Raw genomic sequence first — 15,651 nt, forward strand, 5'->3', positions numbered from 1 at the left:
CCCTGTACTAGTTATCTATTACTGTGTAACAAATTACCACCAGAAGCAGTGGCTAACTTCAAAAACAAAACACAAAACACACATACACACACACACACACACACACAGAATTCTGTGCATCAAGAATTTAGTAGTGGCTTAGTTTAGGGTTCTAGTTCAAAGTCTCTTAAAATTTCAGCTAGGCATGGGGTACCTAGGTGGCTCAGGGAGTTAAAGCCTCTGCCTTCAGCTCAGATCATGATCTCAGGATCCTGGGATCAAGCTCTGCATCAGGTTCTCTGCTCAGTGGGGAGCCTGCTTCCCTCCACACCCTCTGCCTGCCTCTCTGCCTACTTGTGATCTGTCAAATAAATAAATAAAAATCTTTTAAAAAAAATTTTCAGCTAGGCACTAAAAAGAAGCTAGACACAAAGGACCACATATTGCATGATTCAATTTCGATTAAGTTTTCTGAAAAGGCAAATATATTGACACAGAAAATACATTAGCAGATGCCTGGGGCTGGTAGTGGAAAGGGAAGTAGCTGCTAATGGGCATGACATTTCTTTTGGTATGATGGAAATATTCTAAATTTAGATTGTGGTCATAATTGCACAAGTCTATAAATTTACTAGAAATCATTGAATTATACACTTAAAATTACTGAATTTTACGGTAACTAAACAATAACCTCAAAAAAAAAATCTATCTTAAAAAGGAGTGTCAGCCAGAGCTACAGTCACCTGGAAGCTGGACTGAGACAAAAAGACCTTCTTCCAAGATAGCACACTGTCATGGCTGGCAAGTTGATCCTAGTGGCTGGTTGGAGGCCTCAGTTCCCCACTATGTGGTCCTCTCCATAGAGGTGCATGAGTGCACTCAAGACATAGCAATTGGCTTCCCCAAGAATAAGTAATCCAAAGGAGAGAGCAAGGTGGAAACTGCAATATCTTTTATAACCTAGCCTCTGAAGTCACACACCACTACTTCTACCACATTTTGCTGGATACACAGGCTAGCCATGATTTAGGGAGAATATTTCCTAAGAGAGTGAGTCCCAGGGAATGAGACTCACTGGGAGACTTCTTAGAGGTTAACTGCCACACCACAGAACTGAAGGATTTTGTCTACAAGCGTCAAAGAACATCATCTCTGTCATTTTTATTCCTACCTACAGAGATCACTGGAATTTCTACTCATACATCTAGAGTGCCATAATGCTAATCTCTGATATATCTGTTGTTATCAGTTCTTTAATGGTGAACTAGCTATATGTTTTCAATACTGAATTTCCCAAGTGAGTACATTTATTTTTTTCAGGGATCTAATACCTATGTTTTTGTTTATCCATTTGTTTTATTTCTTAGATTCCACATATGAGCGAGATTGTATGGTGTAAGTATGATGCGTTCTGTTTCTAATACCCATGTTTCTGAATGTTTCCTCTAGTTGTGGAGACCTTATAATTATCTTACAGATGTCTAGCACTTTAAGCTGCTGTTTTCTTCAGTAATTAGCAGTGACTACAGGGACCTATAGCAGTGAAATAGGCACCCTGACTCCCTATTACCAGTTCCTTTTGCAAAGTCTATTACACTAAACCTGAAATGGATGTAATAGCAATGCCTTCATTGCTTTTTTTTTTTTTAATTTTTGTAAGATATATTTACTTATTTTAGAGAGAGAGAAAGAGCATGGAGGGGGAGAGAGAGACCATCTCAAGCAGACTGCTCACAGAGCACAGAGCCCAACATGGGATTCATCTCATAACCCAAGAGGTCATGACCTAAGCTGAAACCAAGAATCAGATGCTCAACCAACTGAGCCACCCAGGCACCCCTGCCTTTAATTGCTTTTGAGTCATGAGCTATCATGGTAATGTATTTTAATCTAAAATATCAAGGGAATGATGTTATTTCAGTCATCTTTTGCCATGTAACAAATTACTCTGAGACTTAGTGGCTTAAAGCAACAATGATTTATCATTTCTTATGCTCTGTGCATTGGATTGAGACTTCTGCTGGTTTCAGTCAGGCTCACTCATGAGGTTGCATTCAGCTGAAGGGGTCACCTGGGGTAAAAGGTACAAGGTGGCATAATGCCTGGGAGTTGATGCTATTTGTTAGCTGGGGTGCCTTGGTTTCCCTCCATGTGGTCTCTCATCCTCCATAGGCTAGACAGACTTCCATACCGGTCTTAGGCCCAGTCTTGAAGGTCAGACACACAGCTACTTTCACCATGTTCCTTGGTCAAAACAAGTCACATGGTCATAATGATTCAAGAGATAAAGGAAATAAATTCCATCTTTCTTTTTTTTTTTTTTTTAAGATTTTATTTATTTATTTGACAGAGAGATCACAAGCAGGCAGAGAGGCAGGCAGAGAGAGAGGAGGAAGCAGGCTCCCTGCTGAGCATAGAGCCCAATGTGGGGCTCGATCCCAGGACCCTGAGATCATGACCTGAGCCGAAGGCAGCGGCTTAACCCACTGAGCCACCCAAGCACCCCTAAATTCCATCTTTCAATGGGAAGAACAATGTCACAATGGCAAAGGATATAGAAGGAATTATTGTAGCCATCTTTGCAAACAGTCTTTATCACAGACCCAGACTCTACCTCTGATCATCTCCATGGCCACCGGTTTATTATTTTTGCTTTGTTTGAATTAGGACTGCACTTGTAGGATGAAAATTTTTATATATTTTCTATTATGTTTGCAATGTTGTGGTTTATAAGAAATACATATTTGGTCTTCATCTGCATTTCTTGGCTCACAGCTCTCCAAATCCTTGGAATTTCCTAAGTATTGAAAGGGATAAAAAGTATCTTTTGTTACATTAAGGAGGTGACTTTTGAACACCACCTAAGGATGGGGACCAGTTGCCAAGGAAACCAAGCCTGTGATTAGAGCGTTGGAAAGTTCAGTCCTACCCCTCCCCCTACCTTACCTCCAGGCACAGGGAAGGGGCTTGAGATTGAATCAACCTATGGACAATGTCTTAGTCAGTCACAACTATTAATGAAGCTTCCATAAAAAACTCAAAGAAAGCAGCTTGCTGGTCCTTTTCTGGAGAGCTCTCAAGCTTGGGGAATCAGAACACTTCCGAGTACCATCAAGCTGCCCCCTACCCAGCTCCACAACCACAGGTTCACTCTTGTTTGTGACCTTGCCCTATGTATCTCTTCATCTAAGGGTTGATATGTATCTTTTGCCATATCCTTTAATAAACTGGAAATGTAAATGTTTCCCTGAATTCTGTGAGTCCCTCTAACAAGTTAATCTGACCTAACGAGTAAGTCAGTGGAACCTTTAATCAGTAGCCGGTTGGTTGAGAAGCACAGGTTAACAGCCTGGGGCTTGCAACTGGCATCTGAAGTGGGGAGTGAAGGGCAGTCTTTCAGGATAACCCTTAACCTGTAGGTAGAATCTGATACTATCTCTGGGTAGATAGTATAAGAATGAAGTTGATTTCTTAGATGCCCCGCTGGTGTCTGAGAACTGCTTGATGTTGGCAAGGTGGGGCATTGGAATTGATCCAGGAACCCTAAAAGAATGTCTTTCTCTGCTAGAAGCAGCTTCAAATTACTGTCTTCTTGGTGACTACTACTCAGAATCTTAGCTACTTAACTCACATCTTAAGCTTTTTAGCTTTTTGTCTCTAATATGGAGATGTTGAACAGAAGCCAATTTTTAAACACTTTTTGTGAGGAGGCAGAAATAAATCTTACAAGCAGATGAATAAGATAAGCTTTGATCTAGTTGGATTCTTTTGTTGCTAAGATCTAAGAAGATTGATCATCTTAGAAGAATTGTAGCAAATGGCTCCTATCTTTGCAAGCACTATTTATGATCGTATTGTGAAAAGTAAGATGCTCTACAAATACAACTGATTTTCTTAAATACCAATGTTTAGTGGTTTCTAAACTTTGAAGTGAGAGCCTAAGGGGGAACTAAATTTTTAAAAAAAAATATTTTGTCACTCTAAATAATGAATATGTGGAGTAGATTAGATATGACATGAACTGACCCCTACTTGTTTTTCCAACTTCATCTTTCAGTATTCCTGACCTTTAAATACATTGCAACTACACTGAAGTGCTAGTAATTCCTCTGATCGTTCGGCTTCTGGAAATTTGTTGCTTCCCCTACATAGGATTTCCCTTACCACCATCACCACCACCGCTACCACGCCCTCTGCCTGACTAATTTCTACTCTTTCTTAAAAGTTCAGTTCAAAAGCCCCCATCTCCCGAGAGGTTTGCTCACTGTGAATTAGATCCCAGTTAGGCATTCTTATAGGTTTTTCCTTCCCAAATTTGTCTGGAGGACAGGGACTCTGTCTTGATGAAAATTGATTGCCTTCTCCCTTAACTGCTCTCTCCTCATTAGAATCTCCAGCTTGTAGCTGGGATACAGATGCCTAGAACAAAGGCAATCCTCAGCCTGTGTGTTGCTCTCTGTTTATGTTGCTAAATTCTGACAAATGAAATGTTAGCAAAAGATGGAATGCATAGCCGTTTGGGGAAATTATTTTTTTAAGTAGCTATTAGGGGCACCTGGGTGGTTCAGTGGGTTAAAGCCTCTGCCTTCAGCTCAGGTCATGATCCCAGGGTCCTGGGATTGAGCCCAGCATCGGGCTCTCTGTTCGGTGGGGAGCCTGCTTCCTCCTCTCTCTCTCTGCCTGCTTATGATCTCTGTCTGTCAAATAAATAAATGAAATCTTAAAAAAAAAAAAAAAAAGAAGCTATCATACTCTTTATGCTTCATCCTTCCTTGATCCTATTTCTCTAAAATATAGATGTGATGGCTGGAGCAACATCTTAGAACACAAGGAACTCATTCTTAGGGATGCCACAGTACAAAGTTGGAAGCTTTCGGCTCAGTCCCAGAATTCATGAAGTGTCCTTACCAACATCTACATCTAGATTTTTACATGAAAGAGAAATAAATTTCTGACTTGTTTAAGCCACTATTTTTTGTGTCTTTGTTAGAATTGTTCCTAATCCTAATTCATTTTTAGCTTCCTTTTTCTTTTCTTTTCTTTTTTTTTTTTTTTTAATTTCTAAAGACTGGCAAAGTGCCTGGAACAGGGTAGGAACTCAAAAAATGTTTATTAAGCCAAGTAGTTATTAACTGTATTGGGAGTACATTATGTAAATTGAGTTAGTAAAAATCACAAATATTTTAGAACTCACATGTCTTCCCAAGGCCTCAGAAAACAAAATCCTGCTTCCTCTGGGAAGTGGCAGATGGTAGTCATGGAGATAGAAGGCTGGTGGCATTAAGATGAGAGATAAGAGCTAAACAATAGTTGGAATTAGTTATCAAAGCTAGGTATGGCCTACCAAGTAATAAACAGACCATTCTATGCCTCTAGAGAAATGAATCAGTTTTGTTGGCATGGTGCTTGAGAAAAATAAAATTTTAAATAAGGAGTAATAAATTAATCTTGTCCTAGATTCACAGAATAAAATGAACTTCATGTTCTTACTGCTGAGAGATGAGGCACTATGGTACTGAGATCACCAAGTATAGTACAGTACTCTTAGGCTTGGCTAAGATGGTCAGAGGCCTGGACCTCATAACATCACACCCCTAAAGAGAGGTGACGGGGGACAGGAATCAATACTTTTGTATGGAGTCCCCCTCGTGTAAGAAAAACTTCGTATCTAGGGGGCAGAAACGAGAAAGTTCAGGAGGGTCTGGCTCCAATGGTAATGGTAGTGATGGCGTGTGTGCACCTGTGTGGGGTGTACTGATATGCACTGGGTGTTAACAAAAGATCCTGAAGTTCTAACTTGATTCTCCTTTTAGTCTAGTTCTAGATGTTGCAAGAACATTTGTACAGGCATGTTCCTGTGATCACATATGAAGCAAGACTATAAAAAATGTTCAAGATTTATTAAGGTTTTATTGTATTTTTTAAAAATAGATTGTCAAAAAGAATCACTATATCAATGGATGACTGGAAAAATAAATTTAAAAATGGATAAATAGATAATTAATCAGCCATAATAAGGAATGAAGTACTGATACATGCTATAACAAGAGTTATATGCCAGACATGAAGGTTGCATATTGTATGATTCCATTTATACCAAATATCCAGAGTATGTAAATTCACAGAGTATGTACACCGATTAGTGGTTGCCAGGAGCTGGGAATGGAAGAAATGGGTAGTAAGTATTTAATGGGTACTAGGTCTCCTTATGTGATGATTAAAATGTTTTTTGAACTATATGCCTTTGTTCATTTTTCATTGTTCACATGTTCTATGAATTTCACTTCAATTAAAAAAAGAAAAAGAAGCAGCTATACTTTGTGAATTAAAAACAAACTAGGACAAATTAAAAAATCTGAAAAGTATTTTAACAGGTCCTGTGTCTAGTTGGTGGAATTATGAACAAGTTTAGTTTTAATCTTCTTGGACATTTGTTTCCAATTTTTCCACAATGAACATATATACATTGCTTTTATACTAAGAAAAAGTATACATAATGATTTTAAATTTTTAAACAAAGAGTGGCCTTTCAAGTCTATGAAGAGGTAAAATTAAGAAACTACGAAATCATGCTCATGATTAATATGTAATCCATGTCAGGGAGCCTGGGTGGCTCAGTGGGTTAAGCCTCTGCCTTCGGCTCAGGTCATGATCTCAGGATCCTGGGATCGAGCCCCACATCGGGCTTCTCTGCTCAGCAGGGAGCCTGCTTCCCTTCCTCTCTCTCTGCCTGCTTGTGATCTCTGTCTGTCAAATAAATAAATAAATCTTAAAAAAAAAAAAAAAGATTTGTTATAAAAAAAAAATGTAATCCATGTCAGTTTTCCTATTGCAGAATTAGATTTTATATGAGAATATAAGAGATTGGTGGAATATATTTTATTATTTTTAAAATCCAATCATTTGCATGTACTTACATACAAAATTTCAAAATGAATGCAAATACCATGTCTAAATTTGTTTTAAATTTTCAGTGGGTTTTATACACTGAATAAGTCTACACAGAGTATATGCTGGGATACCTAAAGGGGTCAGATGCCTACTGGGACTTTGACCTTGGGGCTGATGATGACTTTCATAACCCTACAATAGCATGAGGAGGCTCAACCCTGAAATCTCATCGTCTTTGAAAAGTGGTTGAGGAGCCAGTGGTAGTTCTAAGGCTCATACCTCTTAAACAGTGGGGGTCAAAGACAGATCTACCATATCTATAGTTGCCTATGCCTGTTGATTTTTCTTAGCTCACTCCTCTCCCCCAAATACAACCACACATCAATTCAACTTTTTCTTCAAACCCAGCTTAAAAATGAACTTCTGGGTAAAATCTTCCCTCCCCAATGGTATCAAACAAATTGATCCCACCTTATGATTCCACAAATCTTTGTGCCTCCATAATAGGATTTATCACATTATTTCTATTAAACTATACTTTTTGAAAAGTTAAAAAGCACTATGTCTACGCAAATACAAAACGAAATTGTGCAAAGATCTTACTTAACTCATTAATGAGGAAACCAGTAAGATGTTAAAACTAGTTCAAATGAGAATTTGATTTACAGATTTATAGTCTCTATCTGACAAAGCTTATTTGCATTGCTATGACTATGAATTCTTTGTATGCTATCCACACTCTAAAATTTAACTTCTACTTTCATAATTTTAAAATAACCTCACGGTGCCTGGCCAGTTCAGTTGGTTGAACAAGTGACTCTTGATCCCCAGGTTATAAGTTTGAGCCCCAATTTGGGTGTAGAAATTACTTAAAAATAAAATCTTGGGGCACCTGGGTGGCTCAGTGGGTTAAGCCACTGCCTTCAGCTCAGGTCATGGTCTCAGGGTCCTGGGATAGAGCCCCGCATTGGGCTCTCTGCTCAGCAGAGAGCCTGCTTCCCCTCTCTCTGCCTGCCTCTCTGCCTACTTGTAATCTCTGGCTGTCAAATAAATAAAATCTTTAAAAAAATAAAATCTTATTTTTTTTATTTATTATTTTTAAGATTTTATTTATTTATTTGACACACAGAAAGAGACAGTGATAAAGGAAATATAAGCAGAAGAAGCCAGAGAGGGAGAAGCAGGCTTCCCGCTGAGCAGGGAGCCTGATGTGGGGCTCCATCCCAGGACACTGGGATCATGACCTGAGCCAAAGGCAGATGCTTAACGACTGAGCCACCCAGACACTCAAAAATAAAATCTTAAAAAAACAAAACAAAACAAAACCCTCATCAATAGCAAATCAATCAAATAGAATCAGATAATCCTCAAAGTTCCCTCAGGCAATGCCTAATACTTCACTGAAGAGACATCCAATCATTTCTTTTGCCCATTTCCAAATGTTACATAATATTTCCTGATGCTTTAATTTATAGTTTGGATATCTATTTCTGCTAGAATATGAACTCAAAGCCACATCCTCAGAAACTGGTTTGATACTGAGCTCCTTCAGGGGAGTCTGGCTGGCTCAGTTGGTAGATCGAGTGACTCTTGATCTTGGGGTTGTGAGTTTGAGCCCCATATTGGGTGTAGAGATTATATAAAAATTAAATCTTAAAAAGAAAATTAAAAAGCCTGAGTTCCTTCATGCCAGGCTACGAGCAAGACTGTAGAGGATAAAAATACACCAAGGTAGGGGCACCTGGGTGGCTCAGCGGGTTAAAGCCTCTGCCTTTGGCTCAGGTCACGATCTCAGGGTCCTGGGATCGAGCCCCGCATCGGACTTTCTGCTCAGCGGGGAGCCTGCTTCCCCCTCTCTCTCTGCCTGCCTCTCAGCCTACTTGTGATCTCTCTCTGTCAAATAAATAAATAAAATATTAAAAAATATATATATACCAAGGTAGAAAAATAGCTTTTCTGATCACAAGGACATACTTAGTACATATTAAAGGTACATAAACAAATCATTTATATACAATATATAAGAGCTGTGACTTAGGGAATTTAACCTGTGACACTCACATAATGGAATAGGGAGAGAACTGGGGGAGAACACAATTAGGATTATTCTTAAGAAAAAGATGATCCCACACATACCCTAAGGCCAAACCCACTCATGACTTACTGAGAATGTTGTTCGAACACACACACACACACACACACACAGAGTTTTGAATGCCACTCACTATTGGTATGTCAGGAACAGGACGACTAAATTATGCCACAAAGAAGAAGAGAAAATATCAATAAGAGCTAATATTTACTGAGCACATTACCCTTCATGCTTGCCAGCACCTAATTACCTACATATTTTATAGATCCTTTTATATAAATGAGGTTTTATTGTGATATCCTTAGACTTCCAGACTGATGTTCTGCACAATTAGCATTTGTCCACTTGAATTGGCTCCTTCTTCCCAAGCCTGCTCCCTGTCTGCCTCTCGCCTAAAGGTTTCTTCATCTGCTACAGTATGATTGAGCTTCTGCACACCTGTACTCCTTGTTCCAAGCTGGCTGAGTGACTTTCACACTGATGTGAATTGAGGACATGCGGAGTACCAGGTCCAAAGCTAGCAGGCCACACACTTTTTGTTTAGATAGACATATGAACTGTAACTTTACTAACCATGTTTTCTAACACACATTGGATGGTTTTAAGTTTTAAATAACACTGGCTACCTATGGAGAGAACTCTAAGCTAGGGAAATCATAATATAATTCCCTAACACTCTTTCAGTTGAAGAGTAAAATCACATTACTTTTATGAAACCAAACATAGTTATTAGAGCTTTGGCCATTGGCCTGTGGACAATAATTTCTGTGGGACACTCACTACCCATCGACAAGTCACAAAATCAAACCTGGCTTCAGATTCACCCCACTTCACACTTCCCGTAAGGTGTTTTCTCTGCATTATCTGCCTCTCATAGCTTTGTATTTCTTGTTGGTTTTAATTGTTGAGTGAGTTTTTGTAGTAGGTGATCACTGGCTAGCTTTAGAACCCTCTTCTTGCTCTTGTTTTTTAATAGTTTTCTCTTAGAGTCTAGCTAAAAAACATTAGCAGGAGTTTATGAAACTGGTTGTGCATATAGGAGCAAAGTAATGTTATTTTGAGATTATCTCATATGGAACTTGATGCTATTAATGTGATGAGATCCTGCCTGAACCCTAAAAGGAGCCAGTGTGGTGAGCCGAACACCCTAGGATAATCAAGCCATTGTTTTTAAGATTTTTTTTTTTAATTTACTTGACAGAGACCACAAGTAGGCAGAGAGGCAGGCAGAGAGAGCAGGGGAAGCAGGTTGCCTGCCGAGCAGAGAGCCCAACGTGGGGCTCAATCCCAAGACCCGAGGATCACAACCCAAGCCGAAGGCAGAGGCTTAACCAACTGAGCCACCCAGGTGCCCCAATCATGCTATTTTTGTAATAAACTATCCACACCTGTGGTACATAATCCTCCCAGTACAACCGGGTTGTTTTTGCCTTTGACCCCATCCCCCACCCCTCAAACATCTCAGCCAAACTGGAATTATGTGAAAGAAGAGGATCTAGGTAAGGGATTATTCTGGATTCTATCATCTAGTTCACTGGGTTCACAACATTTCTATTCACTTTGTGGTTCACTGTTCTGATTTCTCCCCAAGTGAGAATCTGAGTGTGCTGAGAAGAAATTTACATTCCTCATTCCTTTATCAGGAACCACAAGATAACTCTGAAAGATTAAAGAAGATTCTGTTTACTATTCTACTCTAAAACGCTACCAATTCTAAGACTATCATTATTTTATAGACCAACAGAAAGAACAAAAGCTGCCAATTAAACTACCATATTACATTCTTATTACCAGGGATATTTATTTAAATTTATTAAAAGTTCTCTTGATTTTTATCAAATTTAGCTCCCTTGGGCTATACACACAAAGAAAGAGAGAAAAGAAAAGAAAGTAAGAAAGAGAAGGAAAAAAGAAATATAAACAAAGTAAGTGGGTCAAAATTTCCTAAACTCACTCATATTCAGACTTCAACTCTACTGAATCACTTTTCAGCTCGGAATTGCCAGCGTTAGGTCTCTCCCCACCATATCATTCTCTGAACAATCAAAAGCACAAATGCCGAGGCTCCTGGGTGGCTCAGTGGGTTGGGCCACTGCCTTCGGCTCAGGTCATGATCTCGGGGTCCTCGGATCGAGTCCCGCGTCGGGCTCTCTGCTCAGCAGGGAGTCTGCTTCTCTCTCTCTCTCTCTGCCTGCCTCTCTGTCTACTTGTGATCGCTCTGTCAAATAAATAAATAAATAAATAAATAAATCTTAAAAAAAAAAAAAAAAGGCACAAATGCCACAGAATTCCTAAAGAATATTTCATTATTGTCTCTGGGATTTTCTCCAAGTTTCTGACACCCGTTCTAAATAATCGACATACGTGCAATGACAACTCTGTCTTGATGGTTGCTCGAGCATCAGTGGCAAGAGGAAGCAAGAGGGGGCGCCTGAGTGGCTCAGTGGGTTAAAGCCTCTGCTTTCCGCTTGGGTCATGATCCCAGGGTGCTGGGATCGAGCCCCACATCGGGCTCTCTGCTCGGCAGGGAGCCTGCTTCCTCCTCTCTCTCTGTCTGCCTCTCGGCCTACTTGTGATCTCTGTCTGTCAAATAAGTAAATAAATCTTAAAAAAAAAAAAAAAAGGAAGCAAGAGGAACATAGGGCTCTTGTTCCTTAATGTCTGTCCATTGACTGATGCTGTCCTACTTGCAGATGCAGCTGGAAGGCCTGTTAAAATTCAACATGTGGGTCCCACTTCTAGAGATTCTGATTATTAAGTAAGCTGATGTGGAGTTCCCCTGAGGTTTCTAATGAACAAAATCCGAAGTGGGAAACAATGTAGCACTAAGACTAGTGAAACATGCTCGGTTCAAATCCTAGATCTACCACACGCTTATTATGCGATCTTCAGCACATCAACCATGCCATACCTAATGTTCCAATCCGTAAAATAGGGGTCATTGTAGCACCTATCTTGTCTTGTTGTGAGAATTAAATAAATTACCACACATAAAACACGTAGGACACTATAAAGCACAAAATAAGTGCTATGTAAGTATTTCAGGTTAAATTTAATGATAATAACAAAAATAATAATTATTATTGAATTTCACCTAAAAATTCATTTGAATCACTCAGGAGACACTATAAAGCCTAGTGAGAGTACTTGGGAAAATTGTCAAAAGACCACTTATTGAACATTTACTATGGAGTAAGTGCTCAAAAAATGGCATCTCTTATATTGTGTGTTTGGAAAATTCAACAGAAGTTTATAATAAAGCCATAATCTGGGGGGTAGGCGGAGCCAGCGCCGGGGAGGTTCTAGTCTGTTCTGCCTCGCGGCAGCCGCCCCCTTCTACACGATCACGCTGAGCTAGTACCTGCGCCTGGAATCGGGTCGCAACACCAGCCGCGCCTGCCGCCTGCCACTGCCTCTGGACCATGGACCCCCGCAAAGTGAGCGAGCTTCGGGCTTTCGTGTAAATGCGTAAGCAGGATCCGAGCGTTTTGCACACCGAGGAAATGCGTTTCCTGCGGGAGTGGGTGGAGAGCATGGGGGGTAAAATACCACCTGCCACTCATAAAACTAAATCAGAAGACAGTATCAAGGAAGAAAAACCAGATAGTAAGAAGGCGGAGGAAAACATAAAGACAGATGAACCATCAAGTGAGGAGAGTGATCTAGAAATTGACAATGAAGGTGTGATTGAACCAGATACCGATGCCCCTCAAGAAATGGGAGATGAAAATGCAGAGATAACCGAGGAAATGATGGATCAGGCAAATGATAAAAAAGTGGCTGCCATTGATGCCCTAAATGTTGGTGAACTACAGAAAGCCATTGACTTGTTCACAGATGCCATCAAACTAAATCCTCGCTTGGCCATTCTGTATGCCAAGAGAGCCAGTGTCTTCATCAAATTACAGAAGCCAAATGCTGCCATTCGAGACTGTGACAGAGCTATTGAAATAAATCCTGATTCAACTCAGCCTTATAAGTGGCCCGGGAAAGCACATAGACTTCTGGGCCATTGGGAAGAAGCAGCACATGATCTTGCCCTTGCTTGCAAGCTGGATTATGATGAAGATGCTAGTGTGATGCTGAAAGAAGTTCAACCGAGGGCCCAGAAAATTGCTGAACATCAGAGAAAATACGAGCGAAAACGTGAAGAGCGAGCGATCAAAGAAAGAATAGAAAGGGTTAAGAAGGCTCGGGAAGAACACGAGAGAGCCCAGAGGGAGGAAGAAGCCAGACGACAATCAGGAGCTCAGTATGGCTCTTTCCCAGGTGGCTTTCCTGGGGGAATACCTGGTAATTTTCCTGGAGGAATGCCTGGAATGGCAGGGGGGATGCCTGGAATGGCAGGGGGGATGCCTGGAATGGCAGGAATGCCTGGGCTCAATGAAATTCTTAGTGATCCGGAAGTTCTTGCAGCCATGCAGGATCCAGAAGTTATGGTGGCCTTCCAGGATGTGGCCCAGAACCCAGCGAATATGTTAAAATATCAGAGCAACCCAAAGGTTATGAATCTCATCAGTAAATTGTCAGCCAAATTTGGAGGTCAAGCATAATGCCCTTCTGACAAATAAAGCCCTTGCTGAAGGAAAAGCAACTTCGATCACCTAATGGATGTCGCAATAATACAAACCAGTATATCTCTGACCTTCTCATGAAGAAAGCTGGGGTGCTGTGAAGAGAATCCCTACCCCTCTGCTCCCCATGCAACTGAAACATTCTACAATGGTTTGCCATTAGGGTATTCATTCAGATAATGTTTTCCTACTAGGAACTACAAACTTTAAACACTTTTTAAACCTAAAAATATTTAAAAACATATTAAAAGGGTGTGTTAGTCCCTACATTTTTCTTTTTTTTTTTTTTTTTTTTTTTTTTAAGATTTTATTTATTTATTTGACAGACATCACAAGTAGGCAGAGAGGCAGGTAGAGAGAGAGGAGGAAGCAGGCTCCCCGCTGAGCAGAGAGCCCGATGTGGGTCTCGATCCCAGGACCCTGGGATCATGACCTGAGCCGAAGGCAGCGGCTTAACCCACTGAGCCACCCAGGTGCCCCGTCCCTACATTTTTCTTTAAAAAAAAAAAAAAAAAAAGAAGCCATAATCTGGTTCCTGCCTCCTAATTAAATTAGCAGAAAAGGTGTCCATGTCACTGAGCCCTCTCAGGCAAACACTATGTATCTTTTATAATGGTAAAACTTCACTTAATAAAACATGTGAGCATAATGCACAATTCCAATGTTCTTTAAAAAAGGGTCAATTCCCATTTCTGAATCCAGTGTTGCTCTAGGCAGGGACTTTGTTTTTTGCTTTGGGTGGGGAGTGTTTTGTTTTTGCTCACTTCTATGTTGTTTTATTTTAATTTCATCTGTGGTGTTTCCTTTATTTCTTTTAAATGTACCTCACAATCATCAAGGAATATCCCGATTCTAGTTTGCCGCCGTAGTTGGGTAAACAAGCCTCCAATCATTCTACTCTGTTGTAATTTTATATATGTCTTATTTATTCTCCATTCGTTCAACAAACTTTATTTGAGCTCCTCACTGGGACCTCAGTTAGCAGCTAAGGCTATACAAAGTCTCTGTACTTACTGAGTCTGTGTCTACGGGCACCATAAACTGGATTATTACTGTCTATGCCCAACACTAAAATAAGCACTTAAGAATTTTTGGCTGAGATATCTGGGTGGCTCAGTTGGTTAAGTGACAAACTCTTGATTTTGGCTCGGATCTCATGGGTTGTGAGATCAAGACCAACAAAGGCTCTGCCCTCCGCACAGGGTCTGCTTGTCCCTCTTGCTCCCCGCCCCCTATTCCTCTGCTTACTTTTGTTCACTCTCTCTCTCTCTCAAATGAATAAATAAATACAGTCTAATTTTTGGCTGAAGCCACAAAACTCCCCTGTTTTTTTTCTCTAAAGATGTATAAATTGAGAAGATCCTGCTAGTTCTTAAGTCAGTCCAGCTCAGGCTAACAACCAGATACTACTAAATGAGACTTAGATAACTCCAAGATCTGTTACCACCTTAAACAAGTGACAAACAATATCTTTACACTTTACACTGCAAGTTTGTAATAAATACCAGAAATGGAAATTTCTCCAACTCCACTTTTCTATGATTCAACATTTAGACATTAGAGAACCAATGATCTTAAAAATAGGAGTGGACCTGGGATGCCTGGGTGGCTCAGAGGGTTAAAGCTTCTGTCTTCAGTTCAGGTCATGATTCCGGGGTCCTGGGACTGAGCCCCACATCAGGCTCTCTGCTCAGCAGGGAGCCTGCTTCCTCCTCTCTCTCTGCCTGCCTCTCTGCCTACTTGTGATCTCTATCTGTCAAATAAATAAATAAATAAATAAATAAAATCTTATAAAAAAAATAAGAGTGGACCTGTTTCATTGATGTAATGTGGAAGTCAGAACACAGGGTTTAAAATCAGGACTTGGGTTCAGATAGTGCCTCTGCCACTTACTCACTATGTCACTTTAGGTGGCTTACTTCTCTGATTTTCAATGTCTTCATCTGAATAATGAGAATAAAGCTCTACCTTTGATAATGTGATTATAAGGATTGAATAGAATAATACACGTCTGTGTTTAAGATCTATCACACAACAGTTGCTTGATAAAAGTAACCATTTTACCTGTTTACTAACACTACTGCTACATCATAGATGGAAATTTTGAAGTCTTTT

General features: G+C 40.1%; 1 pseudogene; it reads left to right on the forward strand.

The window, feature by feature from the left end:
- Positions 1 to 12,384: 12,384 nt before the first annotated feature.
- LOC131835321 (hsc70-interacting protein-like) lies at positions 12,385 to 13,760 on the forward strand (annotated as a pseudogene).
- The last annotated feature ends 1,891 nt before the right edge of the window (positions 13,761 to 15,651 follow it).

Source organism: Mustela lutreola, chromosome 7 (genome assembly GCF_030435805.1).
Source record: "Mustela lutreola isolate mMusLut2 chromosome 7, mMusLut2.pri, whole genome shotgun sequence".
Taxonomy (NCBI): Eukaryota; Metazoa; Chordata; class Mammalia; order Carnivora; family Mustelidae; genus Mustela; species Mustela lutreola.